Source organism: Oreochromis aureus, linkage group 7, assembly GCF_013358895.1.
Source record: "Oreochromis aureus strain Israel breed Guangdong linkage group 7, ZZ_aureus, whole genome shotgun sequence".
Classification (NCBI taxonomy): Eukaryota; Metazoa; Chordata; class Actinopteri; order Cichliformes; family Cichlidae; genus Oreochromis; species Oreochromis aureus.
Genome location: NC_052948.1, coordinates 18,708,493 through 18,728,158, shown reverse-complemented (window position 1 = coordinate 18,728,158; position 19,666 = coordinate 18,708,493). Strand labels below are relative to the sequence as shown.

Genomic DNA, 19,666 nt, shown 5'->3' with positions numbered 1-19,666 from the left:
AGCAGTTCCATTATTTGCACATTTGCAAACATTTTGTCCCTAAAACTAATTTCAAATTTACAATAGCTATAAAAAGTCCAACAGACAGGATTAAACTGTACTTAAAGACGCATTTGTTTTTTACTAACCTCTGTGTTTTTATTTTTGAAATCCTTCTGAAGAAATATGTTACAACATAATGTTTACATTTTGGTGTTTGTTATGGCTTAAACCTAAGAGACAACTGTACATGTACTACAAAATGCAATAATTACAGATCTCTAATGCTGATCAGGGAGTTAGGAATGCAAAGGAAAGGAGAGGATTACAGGCTCTCTTTTCAAGTAAAAAATGCATTTCTGCTTATTTTTGTGTTGATTTCATAACTTGGCTTCTTGGATATTAAGTTGCTTGTAGTGATTTGAGTGGGGGCTTTTTTGTTTGTTTTTGTTTTTTTATTTAGCAATGTGGAGCAGAGAGGTAATAGTTCACAGATTACAAAAACTCCAGGCCAGATCAAAAACTAAAACAAGGAGACAGCTGTAAAGTATTCACCTTCATCAACTTTTCCCTGTCAGCTCTTACTTTCTTATTCTGGACATCCACTGATGACAGCCCTTACTCTGGTGTCTTCTCTTCTCTCCCTCCCTCCATCTCTCTATTCTTTAATTGGTTGTTCATTTGAAGCAGATGCCATTGTAGCCTGCTATTGCTCTGGCCAGCACTAGTTTACCTACCTACTAACAGACTGTGAAGGTTTACTGCATTGACAGTAATGGAAGCAGTTGTCATCATCCCATGTAATATTACATTCACTTCATCTCTGTGTCCTCTGCCTGGTTAGCCCCTGTCCTTGCACACACACAAACAGTGAAATGATACAGGCATGGAGACACATTGTCTCTCCCAATGAATGAGATTCTCTTAATAACTTTCTTCTATACTGAACGCTTTGCCATTATCATATATGTACCTTTGGCAATCTGTAATAGTAACAACACATTTCAAAACTGACTTCACTGTATTTTACAGTAATAGGAAAAAGCAAGTCTTTATGGGTCTGTGTACAACACTGTGAAAAACTAAGATAACACCATGATTCAGCAGCTTGTAGAACAACCTTTAGCAGCAATTATCTGAAGTAACCATTTTCTGTATGACTCTCAGCTTCTCACATTTTTAATGGTCATTGCAAACTCAGACTTGACAGGAAGGAAGAAATTGCGTAAGGAAAAATGGGGGACAAAATAGGTGGAAAGATAAGAAGAAGAGGACAAGGCACAAGTGGAAAAACACAAAGGGAATTGGCTTCTCACGTTCTGAATGAATTTTGATCATGAATTTTGATGCTTTACTTCATTGAGGTTTGCAGGCATTCATTTACATACTGCTCTCTTAAGGTCCTGCCACAGTATTTCACTCAGGTTAAGGCTTGGACTGCAACCCTCTGATTATTCAGCCGCTCTGTGGTAGTTTTGCTCCTGTGGGTTAATTGTCCAATTGTATGACCCAAGTTTGGCCAAGCTTTAGCTATTAGTCATACGATCTCACGTTTGACTGTAAAATAGGTGCCCATGTGCTGCAGTTGCAAAACAAGCTCAATCATCAGCCCTCCACACCTATGCTTGAAAGTTAGTATGAGGTGGTTTTTCTGATTTGCTGTGTTTGGCTTTTGAGAAATATGGTAAACAAGTGCATTATAGCCAAACATTACCACTTCGATGTCATCCGATCCAAGGACATTGTTCCAGAGGTCCTGCAGTTTGTTCAGATATAACTTTGCAAACTGAAGCCGAGCTGCTATGTTCTTTTTAAAGAGAATATTTAAGATTTATTTCTGGTATTCTAAGCCTTTATTTGACAGGACAGAGTAGATAGGAAAGTACTGAGACAGCAGGGGGGAATGACATACAGGACATGGTCTGGGGCAGACTCAAACCCAGGACCCCTGTGGTAGCCTTTGGGATATGAGTCACCAGCTTAACCAGGTGAGCTATAATGGTGTCTGTACTGTCATGAGCTTTAACATTTAACATGCTGAGGCCTGTAGAGTCTGAGATGCAGTTTGTGGCACTTTTTCTGAGCACCGCATGGTGAATCTGCTGGGATGCCCACTCCTGGGAAGCTAGCGGCATTGTTTTAACACACACACCTGAATGCTCCAGAACAGTAAACTACCAAAGCTTCTGCTTTTATAGAAATGGTCATGCCTGCTCTTGATCACTGAGCCTCTTAATTCCTATGGAAGAAGTAAGGTTGTACTTTGACATGAATACATACTTTCCTTTCTTTTAAATGCAACACCAGCATGTACTTGTAACAGTTTTTAAGATCGACTCACAAACTCAAGGTAGAAATGTTACTGAACTCATTCTGGAAATGTTGAGTGACGTTAATGTTGAAAATGATTACATTAAGGTTGTTTTGTTCAACAAGATTTCCTCAAAACACACCAGTAATATACAATACAAGCAGAATTATGGCCAGATGGTGTTGTTGATTCACAGTTTGCATCTATTACTGGTCATACTATTACCAACTGCATGGGTTTCATTTGATCCACACTAGTTTTACTCATCGCTAGCATTTGTTACACAAGCTTTCAGAAGTGTTTGTTATGCTCATTACCGTCTGGTAGACAATATTTCTTTTCATGAGATAATATTTTTTAATATAAAGACACTGGTAAACAAAGACATTGTCTTTAGTGGCAATCTTATTAAGGTTTCTAATAATTTCTCATTGGGGCAAAATAGTCTAGACCCTTTTTTTTCTTGTTTTCTGTGTCTGGCTTTGGAGTCTATACAGATGTTTGCTTCTTAAAAAGCTAGATCTTGCCTCGAAGATAATGTTTTCCCTTCCATGTTTAGTAGGTGGAATGAGAACCCATCTGACAGGAGATTTGTCATGGACGTTGACCATGCACTGACGCTCCAAAGCTCCCGGGTTTCCGTGTGGGTATTTGTGACCTGCCAGACCTAACGGGAAACAAAGATCAGCCTGCTCTTTGGGAAATATTCACCGCTCACACAGGAAACAGATAGAAGTTTGGGGTCCTGCTGGTTCATTGACATTCCTCATAAGTCAACATTTCCTCTTTATGACAGCGCTTGACTTACTGGTATTGACACAGAAGAGCTTTGTACAGCAAATGTCAAAAACGAGTAGTTTCATTGACTTGTCTCCAACCCCCACAGTTCAAGTTGCCACAAATAACAATGATTCTTTCACTTACAAAAGATCATGACATGCTGAGTCAGTTGGCTGAGTTAAATGGCAAACCTGTTGGAGGCATTCAGTGGATTGTTATTCTCAGCTAATTTTATGGGCGCAAAAACAAGTTTCCATTTGAAGACAGGACCAGTTACTGAAATGTTCAAAATGAGTCCCAATTACATTCTCTGTAAAACATTTCATTTTGTTCAGCAGGTCGTCTTACATATTGTGTAACTGGCCGATCAAGTTTGTGTAGCGTGTGAGACCTGGAGCCACATTCATTAACCATTTTTTTATGCTAAAAAGCTAGTGTCAGGATTTACTAAAGAGGCACGATGTCCCTTTTACAACTGAAAGGCATGGACAAAAGTGCTTTTGTGGCTAGCCTTACTGCATATATATTTGTAGGACCTTTCCCTTTGAGGGTGCAAATTTTAGGAGAGTATTTAAATTAACACACAAACTTAATTTGCTAAGGTCTGCAGCACGCAATTAACTGGAAATTGTGCTAAATTTAACGATGTGGCTGTGATAGTGTTTGCTAGCAGCATTAATCAATTTGGAATGCCAGGAGACGATATTATCAGAATGAGTGCGTAACTGGCACAGATGGACAGCTGAAAGCTGCGAGCGCAGTGCCAAAGCTTTGGCTGTCTCCTATAACTCCTCAGTGAGTCCTCAATAATACCAGTATTTTGAAGAAAGAGAGCAAAACGTAACAGAACCGAATGTGAAGCATGAGAGGTTATTACATGCTATTACTGGCAGCCATGCTATTACTCACTAGCCAGTGAGTTTGTATTGTTTCAGGTTTTTACACAGCGGAGCCTCTATGCAGCACAAAGGCAGCCTCGCATAGCATCCAAGAGAAAAACAGTCAAAACAAGTATGTGCATTAATATGCATGCGGGTCAAGATCTCACAGCAAGTAAGCTTTCCTTTTCTTGTTCTGCCATCATATAGGTCAGCTGTTACACACAGGTTTCAGGTAAGCAACTGCTCTACACTTTGACGCTTTAATCAGTATGGAACATGACGTCATGTGGTTGGTTGGTTATAAAATACCTACATGTTAGTTTATGTTAACTAACTACTCATAGAATCGATAACTCAGAGAAAAATAAGGAGACTAAAACTCAAAATCACTTTAAGGGGATCACATTTGCGCTGCCCTTTGCTGCAACAATGAGGTTTATGTTAATAAACAAGGATATACAGTCCACTTTCACTGTCTGTCTCTTTAGCAGTAAATAAATTATATATTCATAAATATAAAATATAGATTAAATCTACTAGGAGAAAAACATGCCAAAATTACTCCACATGGAAATAGCAATCTTCTTTTCACAACAGCGGTCCTGCCTGAACTTGTCTTTGTCACATCTAGCAAAGCAATTTCTACTGCACACATTTTGCTTGACGCAATCGCCACTCTTTGCCACAGTAATTTAGAGTATCCTATTCAGACAAGGAAGCCTTTATGTTATTGCTCTAGTCAATCATCTCAGAGTGCTGATAATTAAATGTGACAAAGCTGATGGGGCCCTAAAAGAATGACAAAAAATAAAGAAAAAACACTCCTCTGTATTTCTGAGCGAAAGGCTTCTGTCTGCCAGTGGATCACACAATCTGGGTATTAAAAAAAGTATGACTACTTTCTCAAAACCAGCTGGACCCTAAGGAGACTCATTTAACTGCCAATAAAGGAGCATAATTGATTCTGACCTCTAAATTTGATTTGTGCGGACGGAGAGATGAATTGCAATTCCTGTGGCTCTAATGAGTGTTATGTTTCATGGGGGCAACCGCTACAACATCAGTGGGGAGCGTACTTGCCGTGCTATATTAAACATTTTACTACAATATGAATTATGCATACTGTTTCAATGTTATAGTGAGTTAAGTGCCAAGAATAACAGAAATTAAATTTACTGAGAAGAAAAATTATGTATCAACTGCAGCACTAGTTATACTAATATCTGTCTTTTAAAAAAAATGGCTAAATCCTGCCTATATAAATATTAAAGACTGTATTCTGTTTGTTCCTGTTTGATTATTCTGACTGCAAAAATTAAATGCAATTTACAATTACATTTTATTTATATAGTGCCAAACAACAGTCACCTCAAGGCACTTATATTGTAAGGGTAAAATAATACAGAGAAAATCCCAACAATCAGAAAACCCCTTATGAGCAAGCAATTAGCGACAGTGGGAAGGAAAAACTCCCGTTTAACAGGAAGTTTAAAAGGAAGAACCAGCATGGGGCAGCTATCTAACTGGTTGGGGATTAGGGGAGGAAAACAGGACAAAGACACAATGTGGAAGAGAGACAGAGGTTAATAATAAGTAACGATTGGGTGCAGAGTGGTGTATGAACACGTAGAGAGTGAAAAAGATGAATGAAGAAGAAACACTCATGGGGAAGTCCCGAGCAGCCTAGACCTATTGCAATGTAACTAAGAGACGATTCAGGGTCACCTGATCCAGCTTAAAAATTTCCTTTTGTCAAAAAGGAAACTTTTAAGCATAATCTTATAAGTAGAAAGGGGCGTCTGTCTCCAGAATCCAAGCTGGTTCCACAGAAGAGGGGCCTGGAAGATGAAGGCTCTGTCTCCCATTCTACTTTTGAAAATCCTAGGAACCACAAGGAAGCCTGAAATCTGAGAGTGAAGTGCTCTATTAGGGTAATATGATACCATGTGGTCTTTAACATAAGGCGGGGCATCAAGATCTTTTACACAAATTCCATCCTGGATTTAAATCCTGGAAAAACTTCTAAATACTCTTCTAGCCTTTGCTAAGTGAATTTTGGTTTGTTTGCGTGATAACAGTGTTTATATATTTCCATTAGAAATAACTGAAACTTTTTTTTTTAATAATTATAGAGTGATTTCAGTCTCTCCCAGTATAAAAATGTATATTCATAGAAATGTATATCCATCTAAATAACATTGAAGGGGGAAATCCTAGCATAAAAGACAAAAACATAACAGAAAAACAACTTTTAATCATATCTTTCATAAATAATAACCTTAGTGTCTTGCATATTTATGCTGTATATAGTGCACATATTTTGAGCTCAAAATGAAAAAACATAATAAACAAAATGACAAAATTTACATTGAATAGCTATGTTTGTATCTGTTTCTTGTAAAATAAACCAAGCACATCCTTGGCTGAGGCACCAATTGTTTTTTAACGACCCAGCCGTCTAAAACAGTCTCCGTGGGCTCAGCAGTGGCAACAATAGTGACCCAATATTTGGCAAGGACATCAATTCTTTCACACATCTTTCCTTCCTTTGCAAGTTAAATTAGGTTGGCTCATTTCAATAAGCTTTCTGTATTTTGGTGTGTTTGTAGACATCAGTATGTTTCTTAATCCTATAGTTCCCAAACAGAATACTCACAACTATAAATATCACCAACGGGTTTTGATCAAAGTCAAGTGGTTCAACTTCTGGGGAGCATGAATGTCTTCCAACATGTTGCACCAACCCATCCAATTTTATTTTATTTTTTAAGTTTTTCTGTCTAGACCAAAGTGGCAGACTGACTGATCGGCCAACACAAATATTCCTAACACATTAATGTAACTTCCACTTGCTTCAACAGCTCTGACTTGAGTGAAACTTATTCTCAGCTATGAAGTTTTCACCTTTGCTACTACTCAGATTTTAGCATGTGGAGTTCCAAAAACACATATGGCACTATAATAGTGCAAGCAACACCAGAACCCATTTTTAGCTGGCTATATAACAAGTGGCAAGACAAAGACAGATGAGACACAGCATGCAGAGTGTGACACAGTGGATATAGAAGTTGTCTCTTAATAAACTCCCACCTGATGTCCCAACTTCAAAGTCCTGCACCTTGTTAAAATTTCCCGGCTGAGCCTCGAGAAAAGTAGCTTATATCTCACTTCATACTTTGCTCTCACTCTGCTGCAAAGTCTCTCAGCAGTAACATGAAAGAATACTATCAGAGACAGCACTTATTGTACAACAGGCCCTACAACAGTGGACAAAGATCATATCCCATGGGTTGACCATTTTTATTGATTTTTAAATTTTGTATTTATATTAGTGCTGTCAGCGTTAATCTCGTTAAAATGACGTTAACGTCATAACCACATTAACGCGGCAAATCTCCATTAGCGAGTTAGCGCAGATCATCCGTGTGTGGGGCTGCATGGTGTCAACGCATTAGCACGGTTAGCTCGTTAACGTGTTGACGCTGTCCAGCGCCACGCACAGGGCGATCCGCGGTAACTCGCTAACATAGATTTGCTGCATTAATGCGGTTATGGCGTTAACGTCATTTTAACGAGATTAACGCTGACAGCACTAATTTATATTTTATATTTCTTGAAATTTATTTTTATCCTGGCTATTCAAACTGGTTAAATCAACTTTACGGATGTTAAATCAACATTACAACTGACTGGATTTCACTGCAGTAAAAATGGTGTAAATCTTTCTAAATGAGCTTTTACTGAATCACTGAAACTGGGCCTCTACTGCTCCGCTGACTTACCTTCCAATAATTCAAACGCATTCATTTCAGGAGACATTTTTCCATTAAGCCACACATGTTGAAAGTGAAATCACAATAATTTTGGATATTAACTATCTCGCAATTATGAACAATAACTTATGTAATAAAGGTCCTCGTGAAAGCACCAAGTAGCTTAGCTCTATTAATTAAAACTTTACAAAACAATAAAACATTCAAATTGGCATGATAAGATCCTATTCTTTGTCTTTATCATTTTTTGTACCCATTTAGACATTTAATGTTGCTCATTTCCTCTGACTAATTGCTTTGACCAGGTTTGGACCTACTCTCCCGTTATAATAGGATTTTAAAAGAGCCTTTTTCTAAGGGATTATATGGCTGGCTGGTATAACTCGCTGGCTTCAGTACACGCTCTTCTTAAATTCTGTTTCATTTAAGAAGGTCAGAATACCTTGGAGGGCTGGGTCCATGGGAATAAAATGCTTTTATAAGAGACTATACATTGGGGATTTCAGTTCATCCCCTGGTAAAGCTAGTTCTACAAATTGACTCTGGAAATATTCAGCAGTGGCACGTCTCTAATTTCTTCCATGTTGTGGTATTAAATAAAGATATACATGTATATGATTAATAGTGTAAAACTTATTGAAGTCACACTAGGCTAAACAGAGGATTACATCAAATTGCAACACTGGAAAGGGTGGGTGTAGGGTCAACATTTGGTCACACTGTAATTTTTAATCAAGTGAAAGTTCTTTGTGAAGTTTGCTCATGATTAAAGGGGCTATATAGGCACGCTTGTTAAAATACACACTATCCAAGTTTGGCCTGAGAGCAGGCAATAATCTTGTCAAAGAAATCCAATTAAAAGCACCTGGATCCTGGGGAAACACAGGAGACTGGTACCTTTTGATAAGTTACTTCTGAGAGCCGCAGGCTACTTTAGGCTACAAGGTCTCGGCACCTAATAGTCTGAAGCAGCTATGGTTTCCTTTTTTGACAACCGGTACACTTACGTGTTTAAATGAACGTGCAAACACGACGATACTATACACTGACTTCAATAACAATTCCTATACAGCATACATTTATAAACTATTTGCCAATGATATTCTGGCTACACAGAAGAAGCCTCATAGCACAACAAGAAACTGAAACGTTCTGTTACGGACATCCTGGTTACATTGCAGTTCCACTGTGTGAATATTCACACATTCAGTCTGCTGTGAAAATTAGAAGGATTGAACCAGTTTTACACAGAAGAATTAAAGACATGGCATCTGAGAACTGGACCATGAAGAGTTTCTAAAATAGAAAGGTCCACAATTAAATTATGTTAGACAAATTTTAAATGGTTTGATTTTTGTTCAGCCTGTGTAATAATGTTGCTGATCATTTCTGTTTTCATTTGTAGATATTATGTAAATTTGGATCTCACTAAGCTAACTAGTGAGTTAGACTGTATATTTAACCAAGCCATGATGCACTTCCGTGAAGTTGGATGCATTCTTTAGCTTTACCTTTCTTACTAGCTTGTTACATCAATTCTTTCATAACACTGTGCACACACTGTTAATTTCCAGTACAATGTTATGGTGCACTGAGGGAATTGTCTTGAGATTGTGTAAGTAATTACTCACAGTGACTTGGATATGGTAACTGTGGGGTTTGTTTGACAGCACAATTAATATGCCCTGTTGCACTAAAGTATTTTTGATTTTTGTTCTGCTGTTAAGCTTGTATTGTAGAAACCATATCATAAAATCAACAGCATTAAATAGTGGTATCATTGTAATAACTGCTGCTCATTATATGTAATGTTACATATGTATATAAAATATATATAAACACATCTATCCGGCCATTTTTGCTAACTGGTTTTCCACTTCAGGGTTGCAGGGGGATAGGGCCAGAGTCTATGGTGAGATGCAGACTGGAGAGGTCACCAGTTGATCACAGGGTTAAAAATATATCACTATCATTATCTGTAGAGAATGGAACAAATGCAATACTAGCAGGCAAAACTGAGAAAGCAGAAACAAACCTTGATTAGCTAATATACCAAGTCCAGGAATAAAGTCTAGCATGTGAATCAATGGAAATCAAAAGAAATCCCATACATGCAGGAAAACACAAAGAACACACGTGTAAGGTAAACAGACACTAACACAAAGAGTGAGGGGAAGGACTATTTATACACAAGTGGCTATAAGGAAAACTGAAACACGAGGGTAACAAAACACAGCTGAACCAAGTCCACACAAGAGGGGAAGTAAAAATAAATGGAAGACAGAAGAGACAAATAACTACCACATTAAAACAGAAATGATTAATAATCACTGAAACAAGGAAACAGAGACATAATGAACTCAAAGGGGGAAAGACACAGGTGTCTTGCTTAAAATAGGGATACATGATAATCAAATCCTAACAGTAAACGGTCCATCTATTCATCTACCCATTTATTTTGTGCTGCCTTTCCAGGTCATGAAGGACAGCCTAAAAAGAAAAGCCCTGACCTCCCTCTCCTCAGCCACGTCCTCCAGCTCATCCAGGGTAACACTGAGGCATAGGCCAGCCAAGAGATGCAATCTCTCTAGCGTGTCCTTGGTCTGCCGCAAGGCCTCCTCCCAGTGGGACATGCCCAGAACACCTCATCCAGGAAGCCCCCAGGAGGCATCTTAGTGAGATGCCCAAACCATCATAATTCAATGTGGAAGAGTAGCAGGTATCTAAATCTCCATGCAACATTGCAGGGAACTGTCAACCAAGGTAGCCCCACAACATCGAGAGCCCTAAGGAACTCAGAGCGGATCTCATCCACTCCATGCGCCCTGCCGCAAAGGAGTTCTTTGTCTATTTCAGTGACCTCACCCCAGTGATGGGTGAGTCAGAGTCGTCAGACAGAGCTGTCCCTAGACTCTGCTTCCTCCCTTTGTCAGTGGGATTGAGGAGATACTCAAAACATTCCTTCTTCAACTGACTATATCCTCAGTCAAAGTCTTCTTTGTTACTTACGGTTTGCCAGAATTGCTTCCAGGCAAACCAAAAGTCTTGTTACATGACCTCACCTAACTGCTCCCACACCTGAATTTTTGCTTCAGCTACTGCCAAAGCTGCACACCACTCAACCTGCCTGTACCTGTCAGCTGCCTCTTGAGTCCCACAAGTTAACAGAGCTCGATAGGGCTCCTTCAGCTCTTCTCTCTTCAGTCCACCATCCAGTCCAGGGATTACCACCATGACAGACAGCAACCACTTCGTGGATCACTCTTCGTCTGGCCCCTCACCCAGGATCAATTTCCATTTGCAGACCTACGGGACACACAAACCTATCCACAACAAACAATGAGCTAAAATAAGAATAAAGAAAGCATGAAGCCACTAAACAGAGAGCATCTAAAAACAAACCAGAGACAAATTCCAAAACTCAAAACCCTGGGACAAGAATCGTGAAAACAGTACAGTAATTGAGTTTTAACGCTGCGCTATTTTTTTCCTCATGTGTTCCTTCTGTCTCACATTAACAAACTTCTGTTAACTGTTAACTAACTGTTAACTTTGACAAACATCACCACAGGAGGTAAATGTTCTTACTTTTCAAGCTCATTTCTTAGTTATGTGCACTGACTGAGAAGAAAATATCCAGTTCACCTTTGAAATCATGATGTTTCTACAGTGTAACAACCATAATTATTACCTTCATCCTTGCTAAAAGGACTAATCGTCAGTTTAATGCTACCGAATATGTTTCATGATGTACTGGCTATGGTATAAAACTAAGATGGAAAACCATTAAGACTGTAACCTTAAATTATCTGCTATTAAACGACTTTTTATAGCCATTTACTCCTCATATAACTAAAATGACCTCAAAGTTCACTGGCAATCAGGTACAAAAATCATTTTGAATTACTGCACATTTGCATCCCCCAAAATATATTTCAGACATTTGTAAATTAAATTCATGGAACATTAACATCATGCTACACCTATTTTGATGAAAGAAAATCCAGCCGTATTTAAAACATTTTAAAAATACAGTTGTTAAAAATAGCTTCTTTATCTCTTTAGAATGGCGTGATTACAAAACACGGATACGATTGTTACAGCTAAAGACTCGTTCAGTTCCAAACATGATGGACTACCCTTCGACACCTTGTAACAATCAAACGAAAGAAGACGGACAAAGAAAGGCAGATAAAAGACCCGAGGAGACCGTTCACCTCTGCCTGAACAGTTTTCAACGTAATTGAGGCTGAAATACAATCACAATAGCCGTCTTCCGAGTCAGGGTGTCACATGAGGCAACTAATTGGGGGCAACCCCTTGTACGCCACGCAGCGATTAAGAGGGAAATGGCATTGGAGGATTGTAACAAGTTTAATTGGGTGTGTTGAATAACTTGATAACTTTTGAGGTTTCTGCTCACTCGTGCGATCGCTACATTACTGGTTCTCTTCCAAGAATAGCGGACGTAGCTTCGAGGAAAAAGGGCCCTTACAAAAAGGTGAAGCAACAAGGATGTCCATAATTGGCCACAAATCAAAGCATCTCTATTAGATTTGCACCTGCTTTTTTTTTTTTTTTTTTTTTTTTTACATAGAATAGGCTGTGATGTCTCTGTCTTTGAAGAGAAGCTTGGTTTTCCATTTGGAGCACGGAGTTGTAACTGGATTTGTGATAAACAGGATCAAAACAAAAGACCTCATGCAAAGCAGATTGCAAATTGCCCGCTGAACAAAAGATCTAAGGAAAATGATTAAAACAAGTTTTTGTTTACTCTGATCTTGACAAATGTCTTCATTTGCAGTGTGCTTCATGCAAATTACAGTATCATATAAGTTAAAAGAAAGACATGAAAGCAGAGCAGTTAATTGCACGGTAATATAGAAAAGTAGGTTTGATATTTTAGAAAGCTTTGTCAACTCAGTTTATTATGAAACATGTTTTTTTCCCCCTCCTTGTATACAGTCTGTGGTATTTAAGCGTACCTGAATTTATGCTGCATCCCTATGAAGGGAAATTACCTTCTGTGATGTGATACTGAGTCTACGCCATTGTCCAACCTGGAAAGTAAAAGCAATTCACAGGGAAAAAAAAAACATTCTCACACATTTCCTGAAAGACCCGAGAGATACATCGGAGGTGGGGTGATGGAGAGAGAGACACCGAGAGTGGGGATACGCTGGTTTCCATAGCAATTGTCGGTACTGTCACATGGTTACCTAGGAACTAGTCCTTGTGATGCTGTGCAATTTATTTGTTTATGTTTGGCATGTCTGCAGCTGTCGCTAACATGAAAAAAACCAAAGTCTTCCATTTCATTTCTGACACATACAGAGCTGTTATATGAAATCGGAAAGGTCAGAGTTTGAGAGATTACAATAAATGACAAAAATAAAAATAATAAAAAAATATTATCTGACATGATTCGACTGAGAGAATAATTACCCTCTTACAGTTAGAAAACACAGGGCCGTAACCAGGTCACGAGGAATATTGAGTATGGCGCCGGCTGATCAATGCTCGGTGGATGTGTACAACAGACAGTAAAAGCAAACTATTCATGGGTCACACTGAATGCAGATTAAATGCAAAAGCCGACTTGAGTAATTAATGGAAATACGAATCACTCTTCAAAGCCAGAGTGTCACCTTTGATGAACAAAACCAAATGTATTACTTGTCTGAAAGCATTCTTTTTTTGCACACTCTGATTAACAGAGATGGAGACTGATACACTACAAACAGCAAGATTACGTAAATCACATTACAACATATCTGATTAATTAAAGATACAGAAATAAAATGCAGGCTAATCTTATGATTGCTCAGACACAAATCAAAATGAGTCAATGTATTTCATTGTTTTTAATATTGCTGATAATTTAACTGCAGTACTGTAAGTGAAAATGTATTTGCGAACATCTTAAAGCAATTTTTTTAATGCGTTACCAAAGCTGCTGACACAAGTTATAAATCTCAGCCAACGTTGTGCTGATTTAGCAGTGTTAGAAAAATGAATGTATCACAGTTTCATGTACTTACAGTATGAAAGGGGAGGGAAAGAGGGAAGTGCTTTCACGTGACAACAAGGGTGTAATAATGTTTACAGGCTTGACGAGTGGCTTGGAGCTCATCTGCCAAACGGGAACACCGCCTTGATTAAAACCTCCACCCCTGTGATTGACTAAAACCCACCCTTCTTCTAATCAGAGATCACTGCAATCACAAGTCTCTACAGGGTGCTGAAACATGATTACGCAAATGTCATTTTCACTTGAGAAAAAGAATCTCAATTACAAGCGACTACTAAGCACAAGGGACCATGATACAGCAATCACCATCACGTTTGGAAAACTTTTTTTTTGAAGCATATGTATAAATTATTCATTTTTCTGCTAAAAAATAGATGACCTTTGGTTTAAAGACTTTAAACATACAAACAAATACAGATTCTGCTTTAGGCTTTTGTCATCCTCCAGTTCATCGTAACTATATAGTGACCCCTGCTGGTCTGGTAGCTTCACTGCATTGTACACACAGGTGATTAAAAATGCATTAAAAATCCATGTATAAGAATTTACAATATGTCACTACCAGAGAGCAGAGTTTTGAGTTCTCAATGAATATATCTAAAAGAAAAAGCTTTCCAGCATTAACAGTAAAGAGATACAGCAACTGTCAGCAAAAACTATCCAGCCATGGTCTGAGTAAACCCCATCACTCAGGTCACTAACGCACACACTCTATTCAGACCATTCAGACTATTAAGCTGTTGTCTGCAGTCTGTCTGTGTTTAAGTAAGGTAATATAAGTGGCTATATTTTTAAAATAAAACTGACCTTAAATATGTCTCTTTAGCTTTCAAGCTCTGATTGTATTTTTCAAGCCAATTATCTTTTTTTAATATATTTTAAAAGTAAAACTGAGTTTGTTTGATTTTTAAAAAAGGTTTGTTTCAAGCTCTGGTTATACAATCTTAAAGTGCAATATTTTCTCTTTTATGATTTCAGTAATATATGAAGGCAAGAGTGAGAATAACACACTGTCCTTTCTTTAAAGTAACCTAAAGTACATGGCAACATAGTCTAGAAACCACAACAAACACGCTATTGCTACATAACTCAAACAATTAAACTGACCTGATGTAACCCAATCTTTCTAACTAAGAACATGTTACTTTAAACGGAAGATGAGTCTCCTTAGAGACTGTCAAAAATTGCCATTGCCGACTATATTTCAAGTCGTCAAGGCGGGGTATTGGGTAAAGTTTTCAACTAGCAATAATCGCGCCTCGGATAAACCTCACAGGCTACGATACTGCCACTGCGCAAAGCTACCGCTCGGTAGTAGCGACAGGGAAGTCTCTCTGGGCCCTACACCTCTCTGTTAGGGTTTTAACCGTGGGCGTGGCTTTAACATGCACGATTTATAGAGCTGCCAATATCATTGGCACAGAATATCCAAAATAAACAAATACACATAAAAATCCTTGCAAACGACAATGTTTTGATCATGAACAAAACACAAAAAGCGCTCATTGTAATCCAAAACAACATCATCACGTGTGAATGCACGTGATGGCTTGTTATCAATGCGTGTAAAATCACGGGCAAACCGCCTAAATAACTAAATAGCAACAACAAAAACACGCCAACAAAAATTATAAATAAGAGTACTGGAAAGAACTTGTAACCGGAGGTGGCGTAACCGGTACGTCACTTTAGGGCTCCCGCATTCAGCCAGAAAGTTTTAACCGTGCCATTTCAAAAACTGAGAGGATAGGCAATGATACAAAGTTATACAACACATACAGCATAAGATATTAAGTACAAATCAAAACTGCGATTCACACATTTACTTAAGTATGAATAAATAAAGCATCATACTCTTCGTTATTAAACGCGAACACTGTAACCCACAATAAAACCTTTTTAATACTGTAGATACCAGCTATCTTCTCGAAGTACTCCGCACATTTCTAGTAATAAAAGAGTGGTGAATGTGTTTGGTTGTAGTTACTTTTTAACAAGAGAACTAGTCTCCGTAGAGACCCCCATCACTCAGGTCACTAACACACACACTCTATTCAGACCATTCAGACTATTAAGCTGTTGTCTGCAGTCTGTCTGTGTTTAAGTAAGGTAATATAAGTGGCTATATTTTTTAAAATAAAACTGACCTTAAAATGTCTCTTTAGCTTTCAAGCTCTGATTGTATTTTACAAACCAAGTATCCTTTTTTTATGTATTTTAAAAGTAAAACTGAGTTTGTTTGATTTTTAAAAAAGGTTTGTTTCAAGCTCTGGTTATACAATCTTAAAGTGCAATATTTTCTCTTTTATGATTTCAGTAATATATGAAGGCAAGAGTGAGAATAACACACTGTCCTTTCTTTAAAGTAACCTAAAGTACATGGCAACATAGTCTAGAAACCACAACAAACACGCTATTGCTACATAACTCAAACAATTAAACTGACCTGATGTAACCCAATCTTTCTAACTAAGAACATGTTACTTTAAACGGAAGATGAGTCTCCTTAGAGACTGTCAAAAATTGCCATTGCCGACTATATTTCAAGTCGTCAAGGCGGGGTATTGGGTAAAGTTTTCAACTAGCAATAATCGCGCCTCGGATAAACCTCACAGGCTACGATACTGCCACTGCGCAAAGCTACCGCTCGGTAGTAGCGACAGGGAAGTCTCTCTGGGCCCTACACCTCTCTGTTAGGGTTTTAACCGTGGGCGTGGCTTTAACATGCACGATTTATAGAGCTGCCAATATCATTGGCACAGAATATCCAAAATAAACAAATACACATAAAAATCCTTGCAAACGACAATGTTTTGATCATGAACAAAACACAAAAAGCGCTCATTGTAATCCAAAACAACATCATCACGTGTGAATGCACGTGATGGCTTGTTATCAATGCGTGTAAAATCACGGGCACACCGCCTAAATAACTAAATAGCAACAACAAAAACACGCCAACAAAAATTATAAATAAGAGTACTGGAAAGAACTTGTAACCGGAAGTGGCGTACCCCGTACGTCACTTTAGGGTTCCCGCATTCAGCCAGAAAGTTTTAACCGTGCCATTTCAAAAACTGAGAGGATAGGCAATGATACAAAGTTATACAACACATACAGCATAAGATATTAAGTACAAATCAAAACTGCGATTCACACATTTACTTAAGTATGAATAAATGAAGCATCATACTCTTCGTTATTAAACGCGAACACTGTAACCCACAATAAAACATTTTTAATGCTGTAGACACCAGCTATTTTCTCGAAGTACTCTGCACATTTATAGTAATGAAAGAATGGTGAATGTGCATGGTTATAGTTACTTTTAAACAAGATAACTAGTCTCCTTAGAGACCGTCAAAAATTGCCATTGCCGACTATATTTCAAGTCGTCAAGGCGGGGTATTGGGTAAAGTTTTCAACTAGCAATAATCGCGCCTCGGATAAACCTCATAGGCTACGATACTGCCACTGCGCAAAGCTGAGGAGCTACTTCACTGACAGGGTAGTCTCTGTGGACTCTACATCTCTCGGTCATGGTTGTAGGAGTGGGTGTGGTTTATAATTCAAAAGACTAAAACTGTAGAAATGTAACCTATATTATTTACCGTGAACTCACTCTTACGCAAATGAACAGAAAAACACAAACACGAGAAAGCTGGGATTACACTGATGCAAAACACACCGAAGCGTTCCCCTTATCCTACACAATGAACTGGCGGGTAGTGTTGAATGCAACTGCGGTTAAATACCGAGGGGGCTTATCAGTGTGAATAAAGTCACATATAAATGTTTAAAAAATGATGAATTAAGAGAATTTACTTTTAAGCGCAGCGGATATAAATGGATATATTATAATTAAGCGCTATGGATTTAAAAAGGAAATGACGTAGTTACTGTACGTCTATCAATGTGGGCCCGGAAACTGAGCAGTTCCGCTTTTGAAGATGTAGTACTATCAAAATCATCACAATAAAACAACTATATAGCTTTCTGACCCTCCTCACTGAGTTAATTAAACAGTACACTCATCAACTGCTGGTAACATATCCAACTTCTCTGTAAATTTAAGAATCTTGTTGTTATACAATAAAAGAAGTCTCCGTAGAGACTGTCAAAAATTGCCATTGCCGACTATATTTCAAGTCGTCAAGGCGGGGTATTGGGTAAAGTTTTCAACTAGCAATAATCGCGCCTCGGATAAACCTCATAGGCTACGATACTGCCACTGCGCAAAGCTAACCTCTACCCAACACAAGCAGAGGGGCCATTTCGCTGCATGCGATCCTTAGTCATGGTGCTGTCGTTCATGTTTTTATTTTTATAATTTTACGGTCCCTTGATCACAATCACAATCGTTCACTTGTCCTCCGCCGATGTTTGTCAAAGTATGCACCTTTGGTTGTTTAAAATTATTTACAAATTGTTACCAAGCCGCAGTGCATCATGGGACATTCAATCCTCCACTGTCGTTTCAGCACCGCCCCGACATTAAAACGTGTCCTTCATTTAGAGCTTCACGCTGCCCAGAAAATGCTTACACGCAAATAACACACCAAATAGTTGTTTTTTTGTTTGTTTTTTAAATTAACATTCGACCACCGTTGGCAGCTTTCTTCGATAGTCAACACGTCAAACGTCCAGTGGGTTCAACAACGTTATTATAAAACACCACCAGATGTCAGTATGGGCAAGACTACGCCTGCTTAGGTTTCAGCGAAGGCCTCCATTACTGAAAAAATAATACAAATAAATAATAATAAATAATTAAATACACAGGAAGGCCTGCGTGTATCTCCTAATTCCAAAGTACATGTAAAATACTGAAGGCTTCAGATGTCATGTCTATCAGCTAATGGTTAGTTGACATCATGTGGACCGCAGATTTAAGTTTGTGTTGGCCTGACTGACGCCACCACACGGTTATTTATTACAGTCCAAATGCGTTTAACATTATCACGAGGGGATGAAAGAGCAAAACAACTGCTTAAGTGAATGAAGACTGCAGAAATAGATGCTAAACAAAGCTCAACAAAGTTCAAGGCCCACGCTCAAACACACTGAAACTGGTGTTTCTCACCTGCTCGCTCCTGCTCGTCGTCTGCCGAAAAGTTCAATTTAAAATGAGGGGGAACAAATTTGGCAGTCTTTATAGTGTTATAAAACATAAAAAGTAAATAAATAAAAACTAAGTCTGGCACTCAAGGTAAAGTAATTTCCATTTTCCAATTCCTGTTGAAACGATGCACTCCCTGGTGATCCTAGGTAAAACTAAGTGGAAGGAATGAAAAATGACCAGACCGGAAATTGATTAAACACCTCCCCACCGCCATCACCACCCTTGTTTTTTTTTAAAGTATAGATATGTGAGTGTGTAATGGATTGCCTTTCATATTGCTTTAAACAAATTCCATATTTGCAGAAGGCCATTAATTTTCCACTGATCCAGAGACTATTTTAGACTGTCATCTCTGGAAGCATGGGGCTTTAAATATTTATATCCCTGAGAAAGTTCTAAATACGTAAACTGCGCTGTTGTTAGCAGTGTTAGAGTTCAAAATAAGTACCAACTCAACCTGCCGCTGGTTAAAATCCATCCATCCATCCATCCATTCGCTTCCGCTTATCCTTTTCAGGGTCGCGGGGGGCGCTGGAGCCTATCCCAGCTGTCATAGGGCGAGAGGCGGGGTACACCCTGGACAGGCCGCCAGTCTGTCGCAGGGCCAACACACAGGGACAAACAACCATTCACTCGCACATTCACACCTAGTGGCAATTTGGATTTTCCAATTAACCTATCCCCACAAGTTGCATGTCTTTGGACGGTGGGAGGAAGCCGGAGTACCCGGAGAGAACCCACGCAAACACGGGGAGAACATGCAAACTCCACACAGAAAGACCCCGGCCT

The 19,666-nt window shown here is 38.6% G+C and overlaps 1 protein-coding gene and 4 non-coding genes across 8 annotated transcripts in view; all 5 read right to left on the bottom strand.

Moving 5' to 3' along the window:
• shisal1b (shisa like 1b) overlaps positions 1 to 19,002 on the bottom strand; it is a 101,001-nt gene extending 81,999 nt beyond the window's left edge. For all 4 annotated transcript variants that reach the window (XM_031726291.2, XM_039615857.1, XM_039615856.1 and 1 more), the window contains exon 1: positions 18,839 to 19,002. The gene's annotated coding sequence lies outside the window, so the exon portion shown is untranslated. The remainder of the gene's footprint in view (positions 1 to 18,838) is intronic.
• LOC120441355 lies at positions 14,918 to 15,058 on the bottom strand. The gene has a single exon (XR_005614009.1). It is a non-coding gene; the product is annotated as a U4 spliceosomal RNA (small nuclear RNA).
• LOC116309631 lies at positions 16,257 to 16,397 on the bottom strand. The gene has a single exon (XR_004198642.1). It is a non-coding gene; the product is annotated as a U4 spliceosomal RNA (small nuclear RNA).
• Positions 17,101 to 17,241, bottom strand: LOC116309634. The gene has a single exon (XR_004198644.1). It is a non-coding gene; the product is annotated as a U4 spliceosomal RNA (small nuclear RNA).
• Positions 17,858 to 17,998, bottom strand: LOC116309632. The gene has a single exon (XR_004198643.1). It is a non-coding gene; the product is annotated as a U4 spliceosomal RNA (small nuclear RNA).
• Positions 19,003 to 19,666: the final 664 nt, after the last annotated feature.